We start from the raw sequence: 6589 nt of genomic DNA, 5'->3' as shown, positions 1-6589 counted from the left end.
AGTCATATTTTATACAGGCCTGTGTCCCACTTCCTTTTGTTATAGCCATAGAAAATTTACAATTTAATAAGACTTTTACGTTCTGTAACTTGTATTAATTGCAAACTATATACTTGTATTAACACCTCTATTTCTTTAAGCTTTTTGTGTTATTTCTGTTCACGGCAATCACAGTGCCTACAACTGGGAACAAATCAAATTTCATTTAATAAATATACGTGATAATGCCTCTCTGAATGTACAATTACTATAAAAGAAAATCTTTAAAACTTTTTTCTAAAAATCTGCCCTCTTCCCCTAATTTGGAAACTTTAGCTGAACAAATTACCTGGGCTAGACCCACGAGGATGGTTTCAAAGTATTACCCACAGTATCGGGTCTGGAACTGTAGCTTTGGTGATTGTCTTGATAATTATATTTGTTGTTTACCGTCGCCTTTCTATAAGGTTGGTTAATACTAACCAAATTCATTTGGTCAAGACCTTTTTTTTACAAATATAATAAAATAGAGGGAATTGTCAGGAAGCATTTAACAAGAGGCTTCCTGTGTGCTGTTTTGGATCTGTCAGGAATTCTCTGCTCCTTATTAATTCCTGAAGAGGAGAGGCAAGCCTCTCCCACAGGCTGAAGAATCCAGGCATTTCCTTCATTAGTTTTTCTATACAGTGATAAGTACCCTCTTCCTTCCTGTGAACCATACGGTAAAAGTGATCGTATACAACTCTCTCTCCCTTTAATATGGATCACCTATGTTTTGTAAGTCTGGAATTTTAATCTTTATCTTTGCTGAGAATAACTACCTTGTAAGACAGTATATATGCCCACACCATGTTGATTAAAACACCTTTAATTACTTGCAAATTACTTGCATTATGTGATAATGCAAATCAGGGATGTCAAAAAGCTATGGCTCCAATTCGTGAGAAAGGGACTATTGATTATTTGAAGGCTTGTCGCAATCTAGGATTAGAAACTCAAAAGATGCAAATGGTAGCTGAAACGATAGCTGCTGCCTTAAGAAAGGGAAATAAAGGATGCTTTACATGTGGAAATAAGAACCATTTGAAAAGGGACAGCCCTAAGAAAGCTTAAAAAAAAAAGAAAAGAAAAATATATAAAGATAAAAGACCTCCAAAAATATGCCCTCGCTACAGTAGAGGAATGCATTGGGCAAAAGATTATAAGTCTAAATCTGACATTGAAAGGAAACCTATTCCAGAAAACTGCAAGCAGGGACCCCCCAGGTCCCCTTCAGCAAAAACCTGAGACAAATTCCATCTTTTACCTGAAACCCTCAACATCTGGCAGTGCTGCCATCGATATACCAGCTTTGGTTTTAGATACTATGAAGTTAATGAGCTCTACTTAAATTCAAATTCACGTGAACTGAAAAATATTAAATATATATAATTATTTACATATGAGTATAATTTAAATATAATTGTTTGCTAATCTAATTAAGACATGTCTTAAATCATCAACATTATATAATACTTTTATTATGCCTAGGTTTAAAGTAAACTAAATTTGTCAACAAAAAGGTAACTCTTTATATATATATATATATATATATATATATATATATATATATGAGATAAAATCTTTTGGATAAACTATTAAAAGTTATTATATTTTAATAGAATAATCTATTATTATAATCTGTTATTATAATCTAAAATAGTCTCTTAGGATTGGAATAACTTAAATTTCTAGAGTTGTACTAAACTAAATAAGAAAAGTTTATTAAATAGCTAGGTCATTTCCAAATAAAATAAGATTTTAAAACATTAATTACTAAACATTAAATTCCTCTTACAAAAAGTTTTTCTTACAGAAAGACTAAAGAGATTTTAAACTATTAATAAATATATTTTATAATGTATAATATATTGATGTATATAAATATAAATATATATTTATATGTAATAAATATATTCACCAATCTATAAAATGCTAATGTACAAGACACTTCATAGTTGCTAAGGAAAAGTGAGATATATGCTTTTAATAAAAAGATATAAGATATGACATACTCAGATATACATTCCACATTTTCCCTGGGGGCCCCTCCTCATTTAACAAACAATACAATTATTAAAATAACTTGGAAGAATGACGAGCCTATTTGGACAGAGCAGTGGCCCCTCACGAAAGAGAAATTACAGGCAGCTAAGGAACTTATAGATGCACAACTAGAATTAAAACATATTGAAGAATCTTGTTCTCCTTGGAACTCTGCTATCTTTGTCATAAAAAAAAAAAAAAAAAATTCTAACAAATGGCGTCTCCTAACAGACCTTAGAAAAGTTAGTGCATCTGTGAAACCTATGGGTGCATTGCAACCAGGACAAGATTGCTTTTTTAATAAACCTTTACACCCTTTAGACCAATAGAGATTTGCTTTCTCTCTCTCTTATCCTAATCGTATTAGACCTCATAAACGGTACCAATAGACTGTACTGCCACAAGAGATGATGAATTCTCCCACCATGTGTCAGTACTATGTAGCCAAAACCCTTGAGCCTGTGAGAAAGCAATTTCCTAACTTTCTTGTTATTCACTGTATGGATGATATATTGTTTTCGGCTCCATCTATCTTAAACACTGAACACATGTTTGATATAGCTCAACTATGCTTTAAAAACTCTAGATGAATCATTGCCCCTGAAAAAATTCAAACCTCTACACCATACTATTACTTGGGGTTCGTTGTTAATAGGCAACGCATTACTCCCCAACTAACTCAGATCCGTGCTGATAAATTATCAACCGTAAATGATTTTCAAAAGCTCTTAGGTGATATTAATTGGATTAGACCTTCTTTAGGCATTGCTAATTATCAACTGAATAGTCTATTTAGTACTTTAAAAGGAGATCCTGATTTAAATAGCCCTCATTCACTTTCTCAAGAGGCACGAGAAGAACTCTGTTTGGTGCAAAATAAATTACAAAAACAATTTCTTACTCACATCAAAATAGATTTACCTCTAGAATTGTTTATACTCCCCTCTCATTCTCCCACAGGAATTATTGCCCAACAAGAAGACCCAGTAAAATGGATCTATACCCGTTTTATGGAAATAAAGTCACTTACACCCAACCTTGATTTAATTGCTCTAATCGTTATCAATGGAAGAATTAGGACTAAAACTCTAATTGGCTCCGATCCTCATAAAATTGTAATACCTATCAATAAATACATATTACAGGTATTCCTTATAATCCACAGACACAAGACATGGTCAAAATAAACACATCACACACTAAAGTTACAAATAAAAAAAAAATTAAAAAGGGGAATACACAGGTACACTACTGTCTTCCTTATCTAAAGCAGACTTTACTAGCTTCTAACATATTTTCTAAACCTATAACTATTGTTACTACAGCTTTATTTGTTTTAAATTTTTTAACCTCTTCTTAAGATTCGACCCAAGGGGGCCCCCGGCATTCAAAATGGAGATGAAATAAGAACCCCAGGAAGAGGAAATTCCAATATGGGCCATGTCTTCTCCAAAGATCTCCAGAAAGCACCGCCTTCGGCGGCATCACCCCGATGATCTCCTCACTTGGAGACAAATAAAAGCCCTACTAATCAAGCTGAAAATTTGGTCTCTCAACAGGGGTTGCCTCTGAGTCCTGAGTACATTCTCCTGGCAATGCTCAGTCTTTTGGCCTGTACCTCCCCCTGCTCAAGCTCAGACTAACACCCAACCCCCCTCTATTGCAGGTGGTCGAATGGACGGAGAGAGGACCAAACATTTCAACTAATGACTCTATACATATGCTTTCTCCCTAGTACATGAAAGGGCCTTCACACCCTGGGCAGGAAAGAAAACTAATTAATATTTCTTTAGGCTATGAAGTCCTTCCCTTGTGCATGGGCCCAGCAAAATTGTGCATAAACGTCAGCCGACAAACTTGGGCTGACAAATTTGGGCTTTCATCCTACCTCCAAAAGAAGACTTTCAGACACTGCTTGGATTATTTACTGCCCTTTCGTTGTCTGTAAACCATGTTTATACTACTGAAACTTTCGGGAAAGAGTTAGGGAAAGAACAAAGAACTTTATGCAAAGGGTTTACTTATAAAAACTTTACTTATACTCCCATTCCTTGGGACAAATGTCAAACCAATCAAGAAAATCAATGTTTGTGGCTAATCATACAATTGTTGCTTGGGGACCCCATGGTATGTGGTTATCTGACTGCTCAGATGATATTAACAACACTGTGTGTGATATGGAAGGTCACTGACACTATGATGGAACATTACTATGACAAACGACTTCTTGAGTGACTTGACCATGGATTAGCCCCACCTCCTCCTAAGATCGTCCTCCATAAACAGAGTGGGCCTGAACAATGGGCCATTTGGAAACTTGCTGCAAGCATCAGAGCACAGAAGAACTTGGAACTTGGACCGGACATTTCATAGGGACCAGTCGTCATAGTAACTATTTCTTTCGCTACAGTCAGTCATATTTTATACAGGCCTGTGTCCCACTTCCTTTTGTTATAGCCATAGAAAATTTACAATTTAATAAGACTTTTACGTTCTGTAACTTGTATTAATTGCAAACTATATACTTGTATTAACACCTCTATTTCTTTAAGCTTTTTGTGTTATTTCTGTTCACGGCAATCACAGTGCCTACAACTGGGAACAAATCAAATTTCATTTAATAAATATACGTGATAATGCCTCTCTGAATGTACAATTACTATAAAAGAAAATCTTTAAAACTTTTTTCTAAAAATCTGCCCTCTTCCCCTAATTTGGAAACTTTAGCTGAACAAATTACCTGGGCTAGACCCACGAGGATGGTTTCAAAGTATTACCCACAGTATCGGGTCTGGAACTGTAGCTTTGGTGATTGTCTTGATAATTATATTTGTTGTTTACCGTCGCCTTTCTATAAGGTTGGTTAATACTAACCAAATTCATTTGGTCAAGACCTTTTTTTTACAAATATAATAAAATAGAGGGAATTGTCAGGAAGCATTTAACAAGAGGCTTCCTGTGTGCTGTTTTGGATCTGTCAGGAATTCTCTGCTCCTTATTAATTCCTGAAGAGGAGAGGCAAGCCTCTCCCACAGGCTGAAGAATCCAGGCATTTCCTTCATTAGTTTTTCTATACAGTGATAAGTACCCTCTTCCTTCCTGTGAACCATACGGTAAAAGTGATCGTATACAACTCTCTCTCCCTTTAATATGGATCACCTATGTTTTGTAAGTCTGGAATTTTAATCTTTATCTTTGCTGAGAATAACTACCTTGTAAGACAGTATATATGCCCACACCATGTTGATTAAAACACCTTTAATTACTTGCAAATTACTTGCATTATGTGATAATGCAAATCAGGGATGTCAAAAAGCTATGGCTCCAATTCGTGAGAAAGGGACTATTGATTATTTGAAGGCTTGTCGCAATCTAGGATTAGAAACTCAAAAGATGCAAATGGTAGCTGAAACGATAGCTGCTGCCTTAAGAAAGGGAAATAAAGGATGCTTTACATGTGGAAATAAGAACCATTTGAAAAGGGACAGCCCTAAGAAAGCTTAAAAAAAAAAGAAAAGAAAAATATATAAAGATAAAAGACCTCCAAAAATATGCCCTCGCTACAGTAGAGGAATGCATTGGGCAAAAGATTATAAGTCTAAATCTGACATTGAAAGGAAACCTATTCCAGAAAACTGCAAGCAGGGACCCCCCAGGTCCCCTTCAGCAAAAACCTGAGACAAATTCCATCTTTTACCTGAAACCCTCAACATCTGGCAGTGCTGCCATCGATATACCAGCTTTGGTTTTAGATACTATGAAGTTAATGAGCTCTACTTAAATTCAAATTCACGTGAACTGAAAAATATTAAATATATATAATTATTTACATATGAGTATAATTTAAATATAATTGTTTGCTAATCTAATTAAGACATGTCTTAAATCATCAACATTATATAATACTTTTATTATGCCTAGGTTTAAAGGTAAACTAAATTTGTCAAAAAAGGTAACTCTTTATATATATATATATATATATATATATATATATATATATATGAGATAAAATCTTTTGGATAAACTATTAAAAGTTATTATATTTTAATAGAATAATCTATTATTGTAATCTGTTATTATAATCTAAAATAGTCTCTTAGGATTGGAATAACTTAAATTTCTAGAGTTCTACTAAACTAAATAATAAAAGTTTATTAAATAGCTAGGTCATTTCCAAATAAAATAAGATTTTAAAACATTAATTACTAAACATTAAATTCCTCTTACAAAAAGTTTTTCTTACAGAAAGACTAAAGAGATTTTAAACTATTAATAAATATATTTTATAATGTATAATATATTGATATATATAAATATAAATATATATTTATATGTAATAAATATATTCACCAATCTATAAAATGCTAATGTACAAGACACTTCATAGTTGCTAAGGAAAAGTGAGATATATGCTTTTAATAAAAAGATATAAGATATGACATACTCAGATATACATTCCACATTTTCCCTGGGGGCCCCTCCTCATTTAACAAACAATACAATTATTAAAATAACTTGGAAGAAT

The sequence above is a fragment of the Bos indicus x Bos taurus genome, unplaced genomic scaffold, assembly GCF_003369695.1.
Source record: "Bos indicus x Bos taurus breed Angus x Brahman F1 hybrid unplaced genomic scaffold, Bos_hybrid_MaternalHap_v2.0 SuperScaffold_100184, whole genome shotgun sequence".
In the NCBI taxonomy this organism is placed as follows: Eukaryota; Metazoa; Chordata; class Mammalia; order Artiodactyla; family Bovidae; genus Bos; species Bos indicus x Bos taurus.
Note: the sequence above shows the minus strand (reverse complement) of the source record.